This window comes from Macrobrachium nipponense, chromosome 20, assembly GCF_015104395.2.
Source record: "Macrobrachium nipponense isolate FS-2020 chromosome 20, ASM1510439v2, whole genome shotgun sequence".
Taxonomy (NCBI): domain Eukaryota; kingdom Metazoa; phylum Arthropoda; class Malacostraca; order Decapoda; family Palaemonidae; genus Macrobrachium; species Macrobrachium nipponense.
This window is the reverse complement of record NC_061089.1, coordinates 43,862,219-43,882,218: the sequence shown is the minus strand read 5'-3', so window position 1 is coordinate 43,882,218 and position 20,000 is coordinate 43,862,219. Positions and strand designations below refer to the sequence as shown.

The following is a 20,000-nucleotide window of genomic DNA, read 5'->3' as shown; positions in this document are numbered from 1 at the left end:
TTCAAAGAAAAGTATCAGTTCTGTTATAGGGCTTGTGGTGTGGGAGGGTGTTCTGGGTTGTGGGAGGGTGTTCTGGGTTGAAGCCCCCCCCCCCCCCCACCCACCCACCCACCCACACATACACACACACACACACACACACACACGCCAAACCATCCCATCTAGGGAAACTGCGTGGTTTTCGTCCTGGCACACCTTCCAAACTTCATTTAATCTCAATTTCCCTTTCAGCAATGAATGACCTCATAGATCCCAGCGCTTGGCCTTTGTCGTAAAATTTATATCGCAAAGAATTCTATTGTATGCTTATGGTCGAGATGAAGCCCTTCCATAATGATTTTGTTTTATGAAGCAGTTCAATTTAAATTAAATAAAAAGACTCATATTCACTCGCCCACATTTATTTTGATGCCAACTCGAGCGAAATGCCAATCCCCCGTTACTCACAAAATAGCGATACACAGAGCTGGAAGACAGCGTTCCAGAAAACGTAGGCGTGAAAGTTATCCACAGGAAATAAGATTGTTAGAAAATTGGTGGAGTCTGGAGAGAACACAAATTCACTTCTGAGAAATTGCTTCTTGAATAGACTTTACGCATTTTCTTGTAGATGAGGCACATTCTCTCGCCAAAGAAGATATTTCGAGCAGCTGCTGTGGAAAAAATGAAGATTAGGCAAAAAAAAAAAGAAATACAAGCTTTTTTCCTTGTGTTGAACAGAGTTGTGATTTTCATATGAACACTGAAGAAATACTGCATTAAATATCCGAAATGACTCGCCTTTAAAAAGGGAAATTTCAAATTAAGATTTGTTGCGTCCATCTGATCAAACCTTTTAATTTTTGTGTCTTCATATTTTCATGTGTGACAATTTTGCCTGTAATGAAAGTTAAGAGAAGTACAAATACCGCAGTGTATGTATATATATATATATATACTATATGTATGATATATATATGTATATATATATATATATATATATATAATATATATATATATATATATATATATATATATATATATATATATATATATATATATATATATATATATATACCATTACACATATAGACACACATATGTACTATATACATGTGTGTGTATAATAGAAATACATATGTATATGTATAGTTATATATAATAATATATATATGTATGTATATATATATATATATATATATATTATATATATATATATATATATATATATATATATATATATATATAGTACACATTCTGTATATAATATATTCATACAGAGAGAGAGAAAGTCATATACACGCAGTTGTACTCTCCCACCTCAGGTGCAATTTAATTCATGTATATTATTCCCAAACTCCGCAATACACCTTAATCCACCTCTTGTCTCTTGATTACTTGACTGTCTCGTTAGAGCGAATTAAAAGCCGAATTCCTAGTCGTTGATCGCCCATTGCCAAATACTTCTGAAACTCCTGAAACTTTTAACTTTCTGAAAACTGTAATTGCCTGAAATCCCGAGAAATTTGGCGATATCTGGGTAGATAATTGGTCAATTGGGAAGTTTGTGCTGCGAGTTTCGAAAATGACTGACCGAAAAAAAAACAAAACTTAATTTTTTCATTAGCCTGCGCGAATTCAATAAACTTTATTAAAGCGAGAATGATTTACTTGTGGATGTTTCAGAAAATACAAAAGAATGTTTTATATTTTGAATTTTTGTTTTCGTAATTCATTTTCCTCTCAGGATGTTGGTTGACTTAATCATATAGTCAATACTTTGGTGGCTGTCCAAAATGTACTGGTCATCGTGCATTCACCTTTGAAATAAAATATGAGTGAATGATTGAGACGAAATATCCACTTTCTCTACTCAGAATGTTAGTGTATTTAATCCTAAATGTTAGTTGATTTAATGCTAAAATTGAATACTTTCATGACCATCGTGCATTCTTTTTGAAAATTAAAAATGCAAATTATTGAGAAGAAATATGTTTTCTTAAGCGGCAGTATTCGCCTGAGTTGTACTCTGTGCCCGAAGGAAGAGATGCAAAATTCGCTGGTAAAATCCGGGCATACGAGGAGGAGGAGGAGGAGCCTAATGCATTTTCCCTTTCCACCAGATGCTCCTCAGTTCCTGTGGGCCCTCGGGTAGCAACTCCTTTCCCAAAAAGTAAAGAGGTTCGCGCGTGGAGTCTTTCCAGTTTACAGTTTTGCCTTCTTGTCTTAAGATGGCCGTTCCCTAGGGAATGTAGTGCCGTCAGTGTACCTCACGTGATGCACTGTAGGCTTTACCCATGGGTGTTTGCAGCGTCACTTCGGCCTCTAGCTGCAACCTCTTCCATTCCTCATTTTGTGCCTCCGTTCATATTTTCTTTCTCCCATCTTACTTTATACCCTTTCGTAATGATTGATCCATAGTGGAACTGCAAGGTTTTCCTCCTGTTACACTTTTCAAACCTTTTTTTTTTTTTGTAATTTGCTTTTTCGGCGCTGAATGATATTTTAGGCCTCAGCGCTTGGACTTTGCCCTAAATTCTTTCTTCTATTCATATTTTATAAAGATTCTTATCACCCTTAAGACTTCAAGCCTTGTTCTGAAAACAGCAACCCTCCCCCTTTTCTGCTCTGAATACCTAAATATCTTTTAATTTTTGTTAGCTTGAAAGTTTTCGGGATGAATGTAAGTACGCGGGAAACCTATGTTTATTTATCTTACAGCGCCCTTGAGTGAAGACCGATAATTTTGCATTATGAAGCTATAGATGCTGAATAAGAATCACCAATTAACTGTCTACACGAAATGGGGACAGGGCAAAGAGTATAGCATACCAGGTCACAGAGAGAGAGAGAGAGAGAGAGAGAGAGAGTCTCAGAAATATCTCTGGCTTTACACTTTTTTTTGTTGTTCCTCTTCTTTCATTCTTGAGTGGTTAAGTCGACGGCTGGTGGTGGAGCGTCTCTTTCGCTTAAATCCTAATTGGAAAGAGCTTCCACTCACTTCTTTTTTCTTAACCGACTTCCCTCCTTTCTCACTTTACTTACCAATTCCCATTTTTGGGATATACGAAGATCTTAAGCTTACTAAACGAATTTATCTTTGCATATCTCTGTAGGAATAACTTTATTGAGGGAATAACAGCGTTGTATAAGTGCAAAGTGGATATATTCAAGCTAAATTCATACAATGCAAGTTGATGAAAATGCCTTGGAGTAAGGGAGGAAGATTTTACAATCCATTGCTCTATTTTTCACGTGGGCATATACTCTCTTTACTTATGATTGTATATAGTATATGTGCATATAATATAATAAATAAATAATATATATATATATATATGTATATATAGTATATATTATATACATATATACGTGTGTGTGTATATATATGCGTGTACATATATACATACACACACACATACATTTATATATATATATATATATATATATATATATATATGTAGTGTATATTAATATATATATATATATATATATATATATATATATATATATATATATATATATATAATGATAATGTACTGTCGGCCAAAAAACTCGTGGCAGAGTTTCATAATTTTTCGTTCACCTGCCTGACGCACGATTCATGGTTCATTTATCTATTTTTCTTTTCAAAAATGGAAGAAATCATGTGTAATGACGTTAAAAACAGTCACTGATATCTTTAGAACATTATGTTATGTTATTGTGTAAAACTATTTTCCATATAGCAAAATTGACGTGAACGAAACGAAGTGATAAAAAACGTCATATCACAACCATAGATATACATTAACAAATAGATAGGAGACACCTATCACTAGTAGTATCGCATAAACATAGTCCTTAAATTATCATTTCAATATTAAGTTCAAGGTAGTTGAATATTCCATTTGTTAAATTTTACAGAAAACATTGGAATCTCACAAAATGCTATCAAATTTAAAAACAAAAAGAAAAAAATTAACAGCGTGAACCAGGCGACCTCACTCTATTGCTTTTGATATCATGTGCACGGGAATCTAATGTCAATGTGTCATTTATCGGTCTAAGAAACATCCCTCAATGAGCGAGAGTGATTGCACTGCATTCGGTGCAAGTTCATGTTGGAGAGATATCAAGAAAGCTTAATAAACCAGAAAGAACCATACATAGATGAATAAAATTGTTTAAAAAACGGCAAAATTTAGAACATGGGCCTAGAGGTGGAACACCTCGAAGCACCACATGAGAGCAAGACAATACAGTAGTGTAAATGTTGCTGAGCAGCATTCATTTGTGAACTTTGAATTCTAGTGCCTCGTCACGACATTGCTTATGACTGGTGTCTGATGAAAACTTAAGATGGAGAGGAAGAGATTTTTAATCTACTCTTGAAGTCTTTGGTAGTTGTCTAATGAATAAGTCTAATGAATAAGCAAACATATCTTTGATGAATGAGAGATTCAGTTAGGCTTACTCTTTTAGTTTTGTTTTTTATCGGTAGCCAGTGAATACCACGGATAGGGAGGGAAACGGTTTCAATGCTGCATGCATTTTTTTCTTCAAAACCTAAAGAATACGTTTTATTGGGAGATACTTTATTAACATCGGCCTAATCGTTCCATCACTCCTATACGCCACCTCCGCTCTCTTCTACATCTCAGGCGACTAGATCCGACTTGTCAGTTCTCACTACGAACTCCTCGTGAAAGCACCACTAATGATAACGGTTATTTTAAAATTCCCCGCACCGACAACGGACGTCTTAAAATGCATGTTTATAAAATTATTTTCTGTTCAAAGAAACTTTATCTTTCATTCCACAAAATATGTGCATACACTCGTGTTACACCCTGAAGCCGTCAAAGAGCAACCCTTGATTAAAGGAGTAGGTTTTTCTTGAAAGAAAAAAAAAAAAACATATGAAATAGACTTAAACGAGAACGTCACCTTTCATATTTCTTATCCTTTCAGCTACTTATAATATGCTTATTGTAGTAGGTCTAGTAGGTATACATGTGAAACTAATTTGAATTAATTTCTATTTAGAAGAAATGAATAGTTACAAAAAAATCAACCTAAGAAAGCTTTAAGGAAAGTAAGCCTTTCTTAATGTATTCGTCAGTTTTGACTCCCACAGCTTTCCAAGGTGTCCAAATGAAACAGGATGATATGCAAGGAATTCGATAAAACATAAGACTGAATTATATTCGTTTGATTTTCTTATGATTGCTTTTTGATTTTGAATAGCTAGGTCTGAGTTAATTATGTTAAGCAATTATGAAAAGGATAAGAAGAAAGGCGAACATGGCTAATAAAACAAGAATAACGGGAATAGTCAAATCAAGCAGATTAATATATATATATATATATATATATATATATATATATGTATGTATGTATGTATGTATATATATATATATATATATATTGTCGATTTAAATATTCATTAATATTACGTATCCGAGAAAGTATACTGCTGAAAATAGACCTAGGCAAATCATGTGGGAAAATCAGAAGTCCAATTTAGGCCCACTAAATGTGTCATGCAAATTATTTTATTGATCAAAGGACAAAATTAGTTTAACTAAACACAGTTTTCAAAGAATGTTAACGCCTTGATGTATTATTTATCGGCTGTAGGAGACGAAATGACAGCACCCCAGTGCAGTACGATACGTTGAGTCAAGACTCTAGCGACAGCAAAGCCAACCTCAAATCAAAATCTTCGGTATGCTGTCACGAAGTTAGAGTTGAGAATAAAATTAGAAATCGTGGACCCATCGGTATATATTTTCCTTACTTTGCAAAATAATTATCTTTAATACATGGAATAAGTCTACTCAATTCTAATGTAATTTATTTCAAGTATAGCACCTTTGATAGGAAATGTTATTTTATTGTGAAGTAAATAATCTGGCACCTGCATATGGCAATATGTCCATAACGAACAATGAATTAAGAAACTACGCCAATTCTTCGTTGGCCGTCTGTACGTATCATGTATATACCATATTTGACGTCAATTATCTCAAATTTCATTGTTTTCATCGTTTTCACATGAGAAGATTCAATTTACAATGCAGCCTATTTTTTCATAATAGCAGGCTGTAAATTCAACGTGAACTGATATCCTGTGACGTGCTTTGTAATATTAGTGAAAGGGAATTCAAATCACCTCTTTATTATTTCTTTCTCATTTTCCCTGCTTCAGATACTCCCATTTAATGGCAGCTGATTTAAACGTATGTGTGATCTGCCGATCTTGTAATTAAGAAATCTATCGGATAATCATTTACTTCAGCAGCGGAGCGTTAAATCCACAGAGAGAGAGAGAGAGAGAGAGAGAGAGAGAGAGAGAGAGAGAGAGAGAGAGAGAGAAATGAATTAACTGATATATATATATATATATATATATATATATATATATATATATATATATATATATATATATATATATATAATTTTATTAGCTGTCAAAATTCAGGCACATACACGTATGTATGTACACATTATGTATATACATATTTACATATATATAGTATATATATATATATATATATATATATATATCTATATCTATGTATATACATATATACATATGTGTTCATAAATTTATGTGCATGTTTGCGTCTCTATGTGTATAAATAAATCTGACGATAAAATACATAGGAAATTCAATATAAAAACAAAATATTCCCTGAAGGGGGACCAGTGCATTTTCCTTTTAATCCAGATTCTCTCGGGATTCTCCGTGTTCCTTTAGGCTACTACTTGCCGAGTGCACTTTTTCTTAACCTTTTGATATTGATGATTTTTTTTTCTTGAACTCTAGATTATGGAGGTCTGTATTTCTTTAGATGGATAAATGAAAGTATATGGAGAAAGGTTCATCTCTTCGCTCGAAATTTGATTGTTGAAACCTTGGGCTTTTCAATCTGTGATCTACACACACACACACACACACACACACACACACACATATATATATATATAGTTTATGCATTTATGCATATACGTACGCATAGGTATTCATATATATATATATATATATATGTATATATATATATATATATATATACATGTATATATATAATGTACATATATATGTATATATTATATATGTATATATATACATACATATATATATATATATTATATATACATCTATTATACATACACATATGTCGGTAAATACTCGAGTGTAGTATAATATAGAAATTAAATACCAAAAGACACTTATTTGGCAAATGATAAAAAACAGATTCTACCGATATATAAATATAGAAAAAAATTATAAAGTAAAATAGTTGAACAGAATTACGAATAATGAAATCGGAGAGAGAAAGATAGGAAGGGATATAATTATCCAAAAATTAAGATGGTAAGGGGAAAGGATTCATCTTAGAAAGATTCAGAAGCGGGTGATATCCCCCATAGATTAGGTTAACTTTTCTAATCTTGTAGGATACTGTAATTAAGGATAAAGCCTAAAGGGCCATGCTACCATCAGCCCCTCTCCTGCCCTTGGGTTAGCTACTAATCATCACCATTATCGATTTCTTCCTCCTCCTCCTCCTCCTCCTCCCCCCTGTTGATGTCAGTCTTCTCCTCAGTTCCATTTCTGATGTCTCTAACGACAGATTTTATTCTCTTCCACTCTCGGTTCACTCTGTGATCTCTCCAACGCTACCCTTTGTGCCTCCTTAAACGGCACTACCTATTGATCTCATCCTCCAACACTGCTGCCGCGTTACTCCATCACTATCATAATTCTCCACCATCATTATTATTCATCTTCTCCATCATTACTCCCTCGCATCACTAAAAATTCGTCTCCTGTGATCTCCTGTGACATTGCTTTTGGCTCCTTCCAGCATCACGGCAAATTATGTCCCTCCCTCTTCCTCTCCTACCTCCCCTTTCCTCCCCCACCCCTTCCCCCTCCTAATCTCCCGTTTCCTTCAAGGACAAACGTCAACTTCTCGACACAACGCTGAGTCGGGTCTCCAAAGCAAGTCCTAGACATGTCAGGAGAGAGAGAGAGAGAGAGAGAGAGAGAGAGAGAGAGAGAGAGAATTTGTAGTATGTTGCTATGTAAAACAAAATCAGCATAGATTGTGAAAATCTCTAACGAAAAGAATCGTAGTCTCGACACTAAATGATTTTTTTTTTTCTTTTTTTTTTTTTTAACTTTAAAACATAGAAGCTCCTTTCAGTTGTTTAGTTATCCCGAAGCAAAGTTGAATCCTAAGCTTCATTGACGTAGGGGAGTCCAAATACATTCATATTTCTCAACGAGAAATATATTTTCGGGCTAAGATTTCAAAGAGGAGTCGCTAAAGTTTTTCTATTACGAAATTTCATAAAGTTTCGGAGAGGAAGAGGCGCGTCCATCCAATAAAACTCGTCTCCAGAGTCACCTGGCTAAGCTTAAAACAGCCAGTTGGGGAAAATGAGGTTCTCAGCAACTGAGGAAAATGCCAGCCCTCAGCACAGAAATATTAGAGTTGGGACAAGACTTTTAAGAGTGTTTTGAAAGACTGCGTTTTTTTGAGTTTGAAGCTTCATAGTTCATCACGCATAGTGACAACCAGGAATTATTCTTCGAATTTGTTAACACCTTGAAAAAATGTATGACACTTCTGTATAATTTTGTGTATGGATATTTACGTATGATGTGTATATTTTTGTGTGCATTTATGTTTATATTTGAGTATGGCATTTGTGTATATTACTGTGTATGTCAATCACGTATATTTTTTGAATGGCTAATTTAATATTGTTTTATGTCAAACGCTGAAATAATTAATGCACCGTTCTCGAGTAACGTTTTCTCAGTTCAAACATTGCTTTGCAGACATTTTATTGCTAAATAGTAAAACATCTGAGATTAAATGGTTGACACTCGTTTCAAAGAAGTGAAATTCACACAGAAAAAAGGATTGTCTTCTCTTTGCACCAAAACGCGTCAATTTTGTAACTAAGGCTCACGCATTGTTTTATTTTTTCCCAGTGTAATATGGTCATATTTGTTACAGTTGCTTCGATGGTCTAAAGCGGTTATAAGTTGAAATAATAAAAAATAAATATTAGCAAAAATACTTGTGTATTTCAAAACAAAAAAATTCGTATCGACGTCACATATTTTGTTGGAAAGTTAAAAAGAAAAAAATCATTCAACAAAAATCCACGTTTTTTACTTCGAATAATTAACGGGCATTTAAAACTCTGCAGAGGCGAAAAACTTGTTTTAAAGTAAACCGAAAAATTATAGTCGATTTTAAAAGTGTTAATTGTGTTCGGAAATTATGGTTATGTTTCTCACTGTTTGTAGTTAAAACATTATAGTGCATATACAACTTCACTTTGACTTCTTCATAAGGTCAAGATCTACTGTATTAATGAATCTGTTGGGCTTTGCTTATGGAATCTAGTTGCGTTAGCGCTCCATCAAGTCATGGGCCTCGTTTTGCCCCACATTTGTTCGCATCCTATCTCTGTTGCAGATCACATAATTGTTGATTTTCTGGCTCTTTAAAATTCATAGAATTGATCTGCATAGAGTCTTAGAATTTTGTGAAAATTAAGAGATATAGAGAGAAAATTCAGAGTCAAATTCAGATATCTCTATAAATCCTACGGAATTCTATAAGAATTAAGGTATAATGAAAGAATTTATTATGATATATTCTATAGAATTCTAAAAAAATTAAGGTATATAACGAGAATATTTAGAAATTTGCTCGTAGAGTTTATCAATACAAAACCTACGGAATTCTATGAAAATTAAGGTATATTATATAAGGAATATTCAGAGATATGTTCATAGAGTTTATTACTACAAATTCTATAGAATTGTAAAAAAAGTATATAGCGAGAATATTTAGATATGTTCATAGAGTTTATCGATACAAAACCAATGGAACTTTATAAAAATTAAGGTTATATATACAGAGAATATTTAGAAATATGTTCACAGAGTTTATCAATATAAATATAAATTCTGTGAAAATTAAGGTATATATAGACATATTCTTAGAGTTTATTACTATGAATTTTATACAACTGTAAAAAAATCAAGAGAGATAGAGAGGAAATTAAGGGACATTCATAGAGTTTATCACTACAAATCCTATAGAATTTATGTAAATTAAGGTATATAGAGATAATCTTCAGATATTTTTTCTTAGAACTTATCACCATAAACTTATAGTTTCTCTAGAAATTAAGAAAAAAAAACTTCAGATGCATATTCGTAGACTTTATCACAATAGATTCTATATAATTCTATAAAAGTTAATGTACATAGAATATTCTTAGAGATATTGTAATTGATTTCATCACCACAAATTCTATAGAATTCTATAAATATTAAACAGAATTCTAGAAAAATTCAAGTATATAGAGAGAATACTCCTGAGACATATTCTTAGAGTTTGTCACTACAAATTCTATGTTATCCTATGGAAATTGAAGCGATACAGAGAGAAGAATATTCGAGGGAAATTTAGATGGAATATTGAAAGCCTTTTGTCCTGCGCCAGTCTCTGACAAAAATGCTGATCGGACGATTTTGTGGCCAGGCTGTCTCGAAACTCGATTGGAAATCGTTAGAAAGGGGGAACAAGAGAGATTTATGTTTCTAAAGGGGTTTGTTTGATAAATAGTAATAATAATATTAATGATATGGAAATCGTTAGAAAAGGGAAAGGAAAAAAAAAGATATATGTTCCTAAAGGTGGTTGTGTAAATAATAATAATAATAATAATATGGAAATCGTTAGAAAAGGGAAAGGAAAAATAAAATATTTATGTACCTAAAAGTGTTTGTTTATAAGTAATAATAATAATCATCATCATCATCATAATATGGAAATCTTTAGAAAGAAAGAAAAAAAAAAAAAGAGATGTAGTACCTAAAGGTGTTTGTTTTATAAATAATAATAATAATAATAATAATAATAATAATAATAATAATAATAATAATATGAAAATCGTTAGGAAGGGGTGGGGGAATAATAAAATAAAATAATAATAAATCCACCATTACACGAAATAGAATTTAGAAAAAGGGTCTGAAACGATTTGGCCCAAAAGCGATAAGATGTGGGAAGCTGTGTTATATAATTACCATTCTGTTGAAATGTGTGTCTGTTGATGAAAATATTAAAGGATTATCGTGATAATAGTGATAAAGATAAGCAGGTTGATAATGATACATTCCTCGGGGTTCAAGATCAGTTACTATTATTGTCAGCAAAACTGAATTTCGAACGTTAGAAATTCAATCTGGTTATTTCTCGTCAGTTGGTGGATGAAGATAAGGTGAATATTACCAGTTCATTGATAATTTTGTAAGACAATCTGCGTTGTTAAAAATACTTCACGATCCAAATCCTGTAATGATATTAGAATTGACTTTAACCAATAAAAGAATCTATTAAACTTCCTGCATCCGATTTTGAAGTTGAAAGAAATTTCAAATTCCTATGTCCTCGTGCATCATAGAACGAAAAAGAGTAAAGAAAAAAAAAAAAAAAAAAGGCACCGGAGGCGAACTTTTAATGGAATATCGAATGTTTTGGCCCCGGGTCCGTCCCACGTGAATTGCATCCAATTGCTGATCAGATGCTTCTCCGGCCAAAACGTCTTTCTCCATCGGAAATCGATCGAGTGGAGTGGGGAGAGGGGGTGGAGGGGGGAACAAACAGGAGTATTATTTTCCAGGTCGGGTTTGCTGTTCGGGAATAATGGAGCAGTTAACGGGGATTTTTGATCACTCGACACTTAATTCTTGTGGTTTTTTGAAAGCACAAACTCGTGTCATTAATATATTCCTTATTAATTATGAGAAATGAAGTATAAAATTTAGGCCAAAGGCCAAGCGCTTGGACCCATTAGGTCACTCATCGCTGAAAGGGAAATTGAGAGTATAAATGTTTAAAAGGTGTAATAGGAGGAAAACCTCGCAGTTGCACTATGAATCAGTAATATGAAAAAAAGAGAATGTGAACGGCGTTACAGTAAAAGGAGTTGCAGCCAAGGGCCGAAGGGACGCTGCAAAGAACCTTAAGTCATAATTACACTGACAGCACTGTCTCTGTAGGTCGTTATCAATTATTGAAACATATGTATATAGAAATCTCTTGTAGGACTAAAGCACAAGGCGATAAATATCGACAGTGTGAAAATAATTTACTTATTGGTTTTCATTAACTTAAAGAAATTTTTTTCTAATTAATTCACTTGGTTAAGGAGTGAAGAGAGCTACTAAAGAGAATAGGGGGCGCTATTGAGCTTCGTTCGCCAGTGCTGGGTCGAAGCAGAGTCAGGGTATACTGCGTGGTGCTTTTGAAATTTCTCGTTGCATTGTAGTTCTTTATTTTAATCGGAGGTGTGTGTTCAAAACTGACAGTTACTGCTATTCAGGGTCAAAAGGCTGTTTTCAGATGACACATCATTTGAACAATTTTTATCTGCTCTCTCTCTCTCTCTCTCTCTCACTCTCTCTCTCTCTCTCTCTCTCTCTCTCTCTCTCTCTCTCTGCCGTCTTATATTCATCCGTAAACTCAAACACGAAAGCCATTATTCAAGCACAAATATAATTTCTCTCTCTCTCTCTCTCTTCTCTCTCTCTCCTCTCTCTCTCTCTCTCTCTCTCTCTACTCACAAGCATCACCTCCTGCCTTGAGCTCCCTTCGTTTATATGAGAGCTTTGTCTTTAACATATTATGTTAAACACCATTGTCCTAACCTCTTTCCTTCGACCCCTAAGTGCTAATGACCTTAAAGTTATAATACTCTTACCACTTTCTTTTAAAAGTCTCGTAAATCGGATGTAACTTGACCGAAGTTGGCTTTATATAACTTCCACAGGAACAGCATAATTGACTGTCGGCATTCACTGAAAGGTCTTTAAACGCTATGGAAATATTAGACCATATGAAATTATATATATATATATATATATATATATATATATATATATATATATATATATATATATATATATATATATATATATATATTTTTTTTTTTTTCTTTTTTTTTTTTCTTTTCCAACGAATACCTCATCAGATTTTAAGAGCTGTCCTTGAAGGTGCCGGGTTAGGAGTGTTTGTATGTGCTCCCGCTCGCCGGAGGGATCTGATCACGGTAACATCTTGTTCAGGAAAAGAGGATTATGCAAATCAGCAGTAAGCGCTGAGATTTATATGCCTACTGGCGAGAAATCCGGAAAGATGAAGCAAATTATCACTTTGCTGTCAGGCAAAATGACTGCAATTTTGAAGCCTCAGTAAATACAAACGTATGTTTGTTAATTAGCCCTGAGAAACTCTCTCTCTCTCTCTCTCTCTCTCGTCTCTCTCTCTCTCTCTCTCTCTCTCTCATCTCTCTCTCTGTTGTTTTTGACATATAACATAGGGGATTTTATATTTTAAAAAAAATGTTTGTGATAAAAATACACTGCGTTTACCACTTTGAAACGTGCGGACATAAAAATATGTAGAATATACGTTTCTACATCGTGAATTATTATTATTATTATTGCTTGTTGTTGTTGTTGTTGTTGTCGTCAAGAAGGTGAACTTCCCAAGAATATAGGGTTCATCAGGAAGAAGTAACAAGGTAATGAGAAATACAGAAAAAGGAGTTCACTCATTAAAAAACAATAAATAAATTAGATAAGCATTGGTCGTTGACTTTGACAATTTTTTGTAACTATTCACAAATTACGTAAAAGGAGAACTCCAAGAAATTTCCTCTTATTCTGGAGGTCGTTCTCCTTCGATAGTTGTTCTTAATGGGCCGGGCAAACGGCCCCGTCTGCCCCGGAACCCATTTGTTTTGGGGGGGAATGGCTTCTACAAAGCAAACGTTGCAACAGTATGTGATACACAGCCGTTATTGCCGCGGTTATGGGCCACTGAGGCGGAATTTGGGCCTCCGGAATGACTTAACAGTCTATAAGGTAAATGGCAAGAATGATGTTATCGAAGGAAATGGGAGAGGGAGGGACGGGGAGGCTTGAATTACATCAAATTCGAATAAGGATCTAGTCCTATGTAGGTATACAAATACAAACATTTTATATGTGTATATATATATATATATTGATATTTATATTTATATGAGTGAGTTATATCATATTTTGCTATTTAATATTCCGATTTAATGTGTTCCTTAAAAAATGGCTGTAAAACGAAAGGACTAAACTTAGGGTAAACCATAACAAACCAAGAAATGGATCTACGTATTAATCTAACCGAGAACAACAGCTATGCATTGTATTCCTCTCTCTCTCTCTCTCTCTCTCTCTCTCTCTCTCTCTCTCTCTCTCTCTCTCTCTCTCTATGCATGTCTAAGTTACAAGTTGTAACTCGAAGCAAGACATAATGAATATATCATGTGAAAGTCTAATTGGAAAAATAATTTAATTTTATTTTTTATATTTATTTACAGGTTCTTCTTGGAATCTACGAAGCAGAACACCTGAGAATATAAGGTAAGTTGTTTATTAGTGGATTTACGTTATCTTCAATAACTGTCTTCATTTCATACATCCCCTTTCATAGCCGTTTAAATGGCGTCTTCCTTGAAGTATTAATTTTATAACTAATATATTTTGAAAGATTAAACATAGTCATCCACTGTGGCTTCCTAGTAAAACTTTTATAATCATTAGTGTTGACGGGATTCCAATTGTTACATGAACAAATGGCAAAAACATGTAGAAATTTTATATATATATATATATATACACATATATATACATATATATATATATATATATATATATATATATATATATATATATATATATATATATAGGCAAACAAAAGGACAATAAAGAGATTGAACTAACGGAAACATATATATATATATATACATATATATATATATAATATATATATATATATATATATAATATATATATATATATATATATATCTAATAAAAGGAGCCCATAAAAACACCAAAATGTAGAGAGAAAAGTACTATATTTCAGAGACTGCTGTCTCTCTCTTCAGGTATATGAATGAGAAAAGTTTACAGAAAAGGTGGTATTTATACCAAGAGATTCGTCCACAAGTAAGCCAATTTAGGTCACCCCCGCTGATATTCTTCCTTTAATCTTCTTAAGCGTTGGTTGAATGAACACTGCGTCGACGATATCTGATATCCAATTCCCTTTTGAGATGTTCATTACCTGCTTCTCTTTTATTAAGGCCGATTCCATCATTTGACTCTTGTACCGGCAGTTGCTGCTATAAATTACACGTGACATATTCCAGTTTATTCTATGGTTATGTTCATTTATATGGTTGAAAATACCCGAGTTCTGTTGTCCATACCTAACTGACCGTTTGTGTTGTATTAATCTCTGGGGAAGTGATTTACCTGTAAATCCGATGTAAGATTGGTCACAGTCCTGGCATGGGATCTCATTTACCCCAGAGTCTTTGGGCGATGTCTTTTGTTGGACGTTAATCAGGGATTTGGCTAAGGTATTTGGGTAGGTAAATGCAAAAGGGTTGGATTTCCCAAGGGTGTGAGTTACTCTCTTAATCGTCTCCAGGTGGGGAATTTTTATTTTATTGTTGGGTGTGTCTCTGGTCTTGTCTTTAGGGGATCGGTAGAAAATTACGTTTGCTTTTTGAATTGCTTTCTCAATTATATGGTCAGGATACTTTAAAGATGAAAGTTGCTTGCGAATTAGTTCAAATTCTTTTTCCAGGAAATCTGGGGAACAAATTCGTAAGGCTCTTAAGAATAGGTTGCTAGCTACACCTATCTTGATAGTATTGTCATGATAGCTAAAGTAGTGAATATATGAAAGTGAGAACGTTGGTTTTCTGTATATGGTAAATTTGTATTCTGTCGTCTCTCTGATTATTAAAACATCAAGAAAAGGAATTTTGTTGTCTGTTTCCCATTCAACTTTAAATTTGATGCTGGGCACTAATGCGTTTAATTTTGAGAGGAATTCATTAAAATTACCCCACTTATTATCCCAAAATGTTAGTATGTCATCCACGTATCTCATCCACAGCATGTTTTTGGGTTTTATTGCATTTATTACTGTAGTTTCAAAGTATTCCATGTATAGATTGGCTAAAATAGGACTTAAAGGACTACCCATACTACACCCGAATTTTTGCTTGTAGAATGATTCCCCGAATGAAAATACGTTATTAGATGCACATAATTCAACTAACTTTATTATTTTGTCAAGTGCAAAAGGGAAATGATCTGAATAGGGGGATAATTTTTCCCTTAAAAACTGAAGAACGTCCTGTACTGGTACTTTTGTGAATAGGGAGTCTACGTCAAGGCTTAAAAGTTTTTTGTTGTGAAGTGGTATATGTGCTTCTCTGAATTTGTGACAAAAGTCTTCCGAATGTTTGATGTGACTGGGAGAAGAAGTGCCTAAAAAAGGAGAAAGGAGGCCAGCTAACCATTTAGAAATTTTGTAATTGAAAGCTCCGGCGCATGAAACGATGGGTCTGAATGGAAGATTGTCTTTGTGAGTTTTGGGAAGACCATAAAAGTAGGGTAATTTAGGATTAATTACTTTAAATTTCTCTAATTAATTGGCCAAGACAAAAAGAGTATTGAACTATTAGAGAAATTTAAAGTAATTAATCCTAAATTACCCTACTTTTATGGTCTTCCCAAAACTCACAAAGACAATCTTCCATTCAGACCCATCGTTTCATGCGCCGGAGCTTTCAATTACAAAATTTCTAAATGGTTAGCTGGCCTCCTTTCTCCTTTTTTAGGCACTTCTTCTCCCAGTCACATCAAACATTCGGAAGACTTTTGTCACAAATTCAGAGAAGCACATATACCACTTCACAACAAAAAACTTTTAAGCCTTGACGTAGACTCCCTATTCACAAAAGTACCAGTACAGGACGTTCTTCAGTTTTTAAGGGAAAAATTATCCCCCTATTCAGATCATTTCCCTTTTGCACTTGACAAAATAATAAAGTTAGTTGAATTATGTGCATCTAATAACGTATTTTCATTCGGGGAATCATTCTACAAGCAAAAATTCGGGTGTAGTATGGGTAGTCCTTTAAGTCCTATTTTAGCCAATCTATACATGGAATACTTTGAAACTACAGTAATAAATGCAATAAAACCCAAAAACATGCTGTGGATGAGATACGTGGATGACATACTAACATTTTGGGATAATAAGTGGGGTAATTTTAATGAATTCCTCTCAAAATTAAACGCATTAGTGCCCAGCATCAAATTTAAAGTTGAATGGGAAACAGACAACAAAATTCCTTTTCTTGATGTTTTAATAATCAGAGAGACGACAGAATACAAATTTACCATATACAGAAAACCAACGTTCTCACTTTCATATATTCACTACTTTAGCTATCATGACAATACTATCAAGATAGGTGTAGCTAGCAACCTATTCTTAAGAGCCTTACGAATTTGTTCCCCAGATTTCCTGGAAAAAGAATTTGAACTAATTCGCAAGCAACTTTCATCTTTAAAGTATCCTGACCATATAATTGAGAAAGCAATTCAAAAAGCAAACGTAATTTTCTACCGATCCCCTAAAGACAAGACCAGAGACACACCCAACAATAAAATAAAAATTCCCCACCTGGAGACGATTAAGAGAGTAACTCACACCCTTGGGAAATCCAACCCTTTTGCATTTACCTACCCAAATACCTTAGCCAAATCCCTGATTAACGTCCAACAAAAGACATCGCCCAAAGACTCTGGGGTAAATGAGATCCCATGCCAGGACTGTGACCAATCTTACATCGGATTTACAGGTAAATCACTTCCCCAGAGATTAATACAACACAAACGGTCAGTTAGGTATGGACAACAGAACTCGGGTATTTTCAACCATATAAATGAACATAACCATAGAATAAACTGGAATATGTCACGTGTAATTTATAGCAGCAACTGCCGGTACAAGAGTCAAATGATGGAATCGGCCTTAATAAAAGAGAAGCAGGTAATGAACATCTCAAAAGGGAATTGGACATCGGACATCGTCGACGCAGTGTTCATTCAACCAACGCTTAAGAAGATTAAAGGAAGAATATCAGCGGGGGTGACCTAAATTGGCTTACTTGTGGACGAATCTCTTGGTATAAATACCACCTTTTCTGTAAACTTTTCTCATTCATATACCTGAAGAGAGAGACAGCAGTCTCTGAAATATAGTACTTTTCTCTCTACATTTTGGTGTTTTTATGGGCTCCTTTTATTAGATGGAATTCTGTTGTTACAGAACATTTTTACCAGTCTATATATATATATATATATATTTACATATATATATATATACTAAATATATAATATATATATATTATATATATATTATATATATATAATAAAAGGAGCCCATAAAAACACCAAAATGTAGAGAGAAAAGTACTATATTTCAGAGACTGCTGTCTCTCTCTTCAGGTATATGAATGAGAAAAGTTTACAGAAAAGGTGGTATTTATACCAAGAGATTCGTCCACAAGTAAGCCAATTTAGGTCACCCCCGCTGATAATCTTCCTTTAATCTTCTTAAGCGTTGGTTGAATGAACACTGCGTCGACGATGTCCGATGTCCAATTCCCTTTTGAGATGTTCATTACCTGCTTCTCTTTTATTAAGGCCGATTCCATCATTTGACTCTTGTACCGGCAGTTGCTGCTATAAATTACACGTGACATATTCCAGTTTATTCTATGGTTATGTTCATTTATATGGTTGAAAATAGCTGAGTTCTGTTGTCCATACCTAACTGACCGTTTGTGTTGTATTAATCTCTGGGGAAGTGATTTACCTGTAAATCCGATGTAAGATTGGTCACAGTCCTGGCATGGGATCTCATTTACCCCAGAGTCTTTGGGCGATGTCTTTTGTTGGACGTTAATCAGGGATTTGGCTAAGGTATTTGGGTAGGTAAATGCAAAAGGGTTGGATTTCCCAAGGGTGTGAGTTACTCTCTTAATCGTCTCCAGGTGGGGAATTTTTATTTTATTGTTGGGTGTGTCTCTGGTCTTGTCTTTAGGGGATCGGTAGAAAATTACGTTTGCTTTTTGAATTGCTTTCTCAATTATATGGTCAGGATACTTTAAAGATGAAAGTTGCTTGGAAAAAGAATTTGAACTAATTCGCAAGCAACTTTCATCTTTAAAGTATCCTGACCATATAATTGAGAAAGCAATTCAAAAAGCAAACGTAATTTTCTACCGATCCCCTAAAGACAAGACCAGAGACACACCCAACAATAAAATAAAAATTCCCCACCTGGAGACGATTAAGAGAGTAACTCACACCCTTGGGAAATCCAACCCTTTTGCATTTACCTACCCAAATACCTTAGCCAAATCCCTGATTAACGTCCAACAAAAGACATCGCCCAAAGACTCTGGGGTAAATGAGATCCCATGCCAGGACTGTGACCAATCTTACATCGGATTTACAGGTAAATCACTTCCCCAGAGATTAATACAACACAAACGGTCAGTTAGGTATGGACAACAGAACTCAGCTATTTTCAACCATATAAATGAACATAACCATAGAATAAACTGGAATATGTCACGTGTAATTTATAGCAGCAACTGCCGGTACAAGAGTCAAATGATGGAATCGGCCTTAATAAAAGAGAAGCAGGTAATGAACATCTCAAAAGGGAATTGGACATCGGACATCGTCGACGCAGTGTTCATTCAACCAACGCTTAAGAAGATTAAAGGAAGAATATCAGCGGGGGTGACCTAAATTGGCTTACTTGTGGACGAATCTCTTGGTATAAATACCACCTTTTCTGTAAACTTTTCTCATTCATATACCTGAAGAGAGAGACAGCAGTCTCTGAAATATAGTACTTTTCTCTCTACATTTTGGTGTTTTTATGGGCTCCTTTTATTAGATGGAATTCTGTTGTTACAGAACACTTTTACCAGTCATATATATATATATATATATATATAGATATATATATATATATATATATATATATATATATATATATATAAAATGTG

The 20,000-nt window shown here is 34.0% G+C and overlaps 1 long non-coding RNA gene across 2 annotated transcripts in view; it reads left to right on the top strand.

The window, feature by feature from the left end:
- The window catches only part of LOC135225291 (uncharacterized), a 342,890-nt gene that overhangs the window by 179,459 nt on the left and 143,431 nt on the right, over window positions 1–20,000 (top strand). For both annotated transcript variants that reach the window (XR_010316939.1, XR_010316938.1), the window contains exon 3: window positions 14,425–14,467. This is a non-coding gene — a long non-coding RNA (uncharacterized LOC135225291). The remainder of the gene's footprint in view (window positions 1–14,424; window positions 14,468–20,000) is intronic.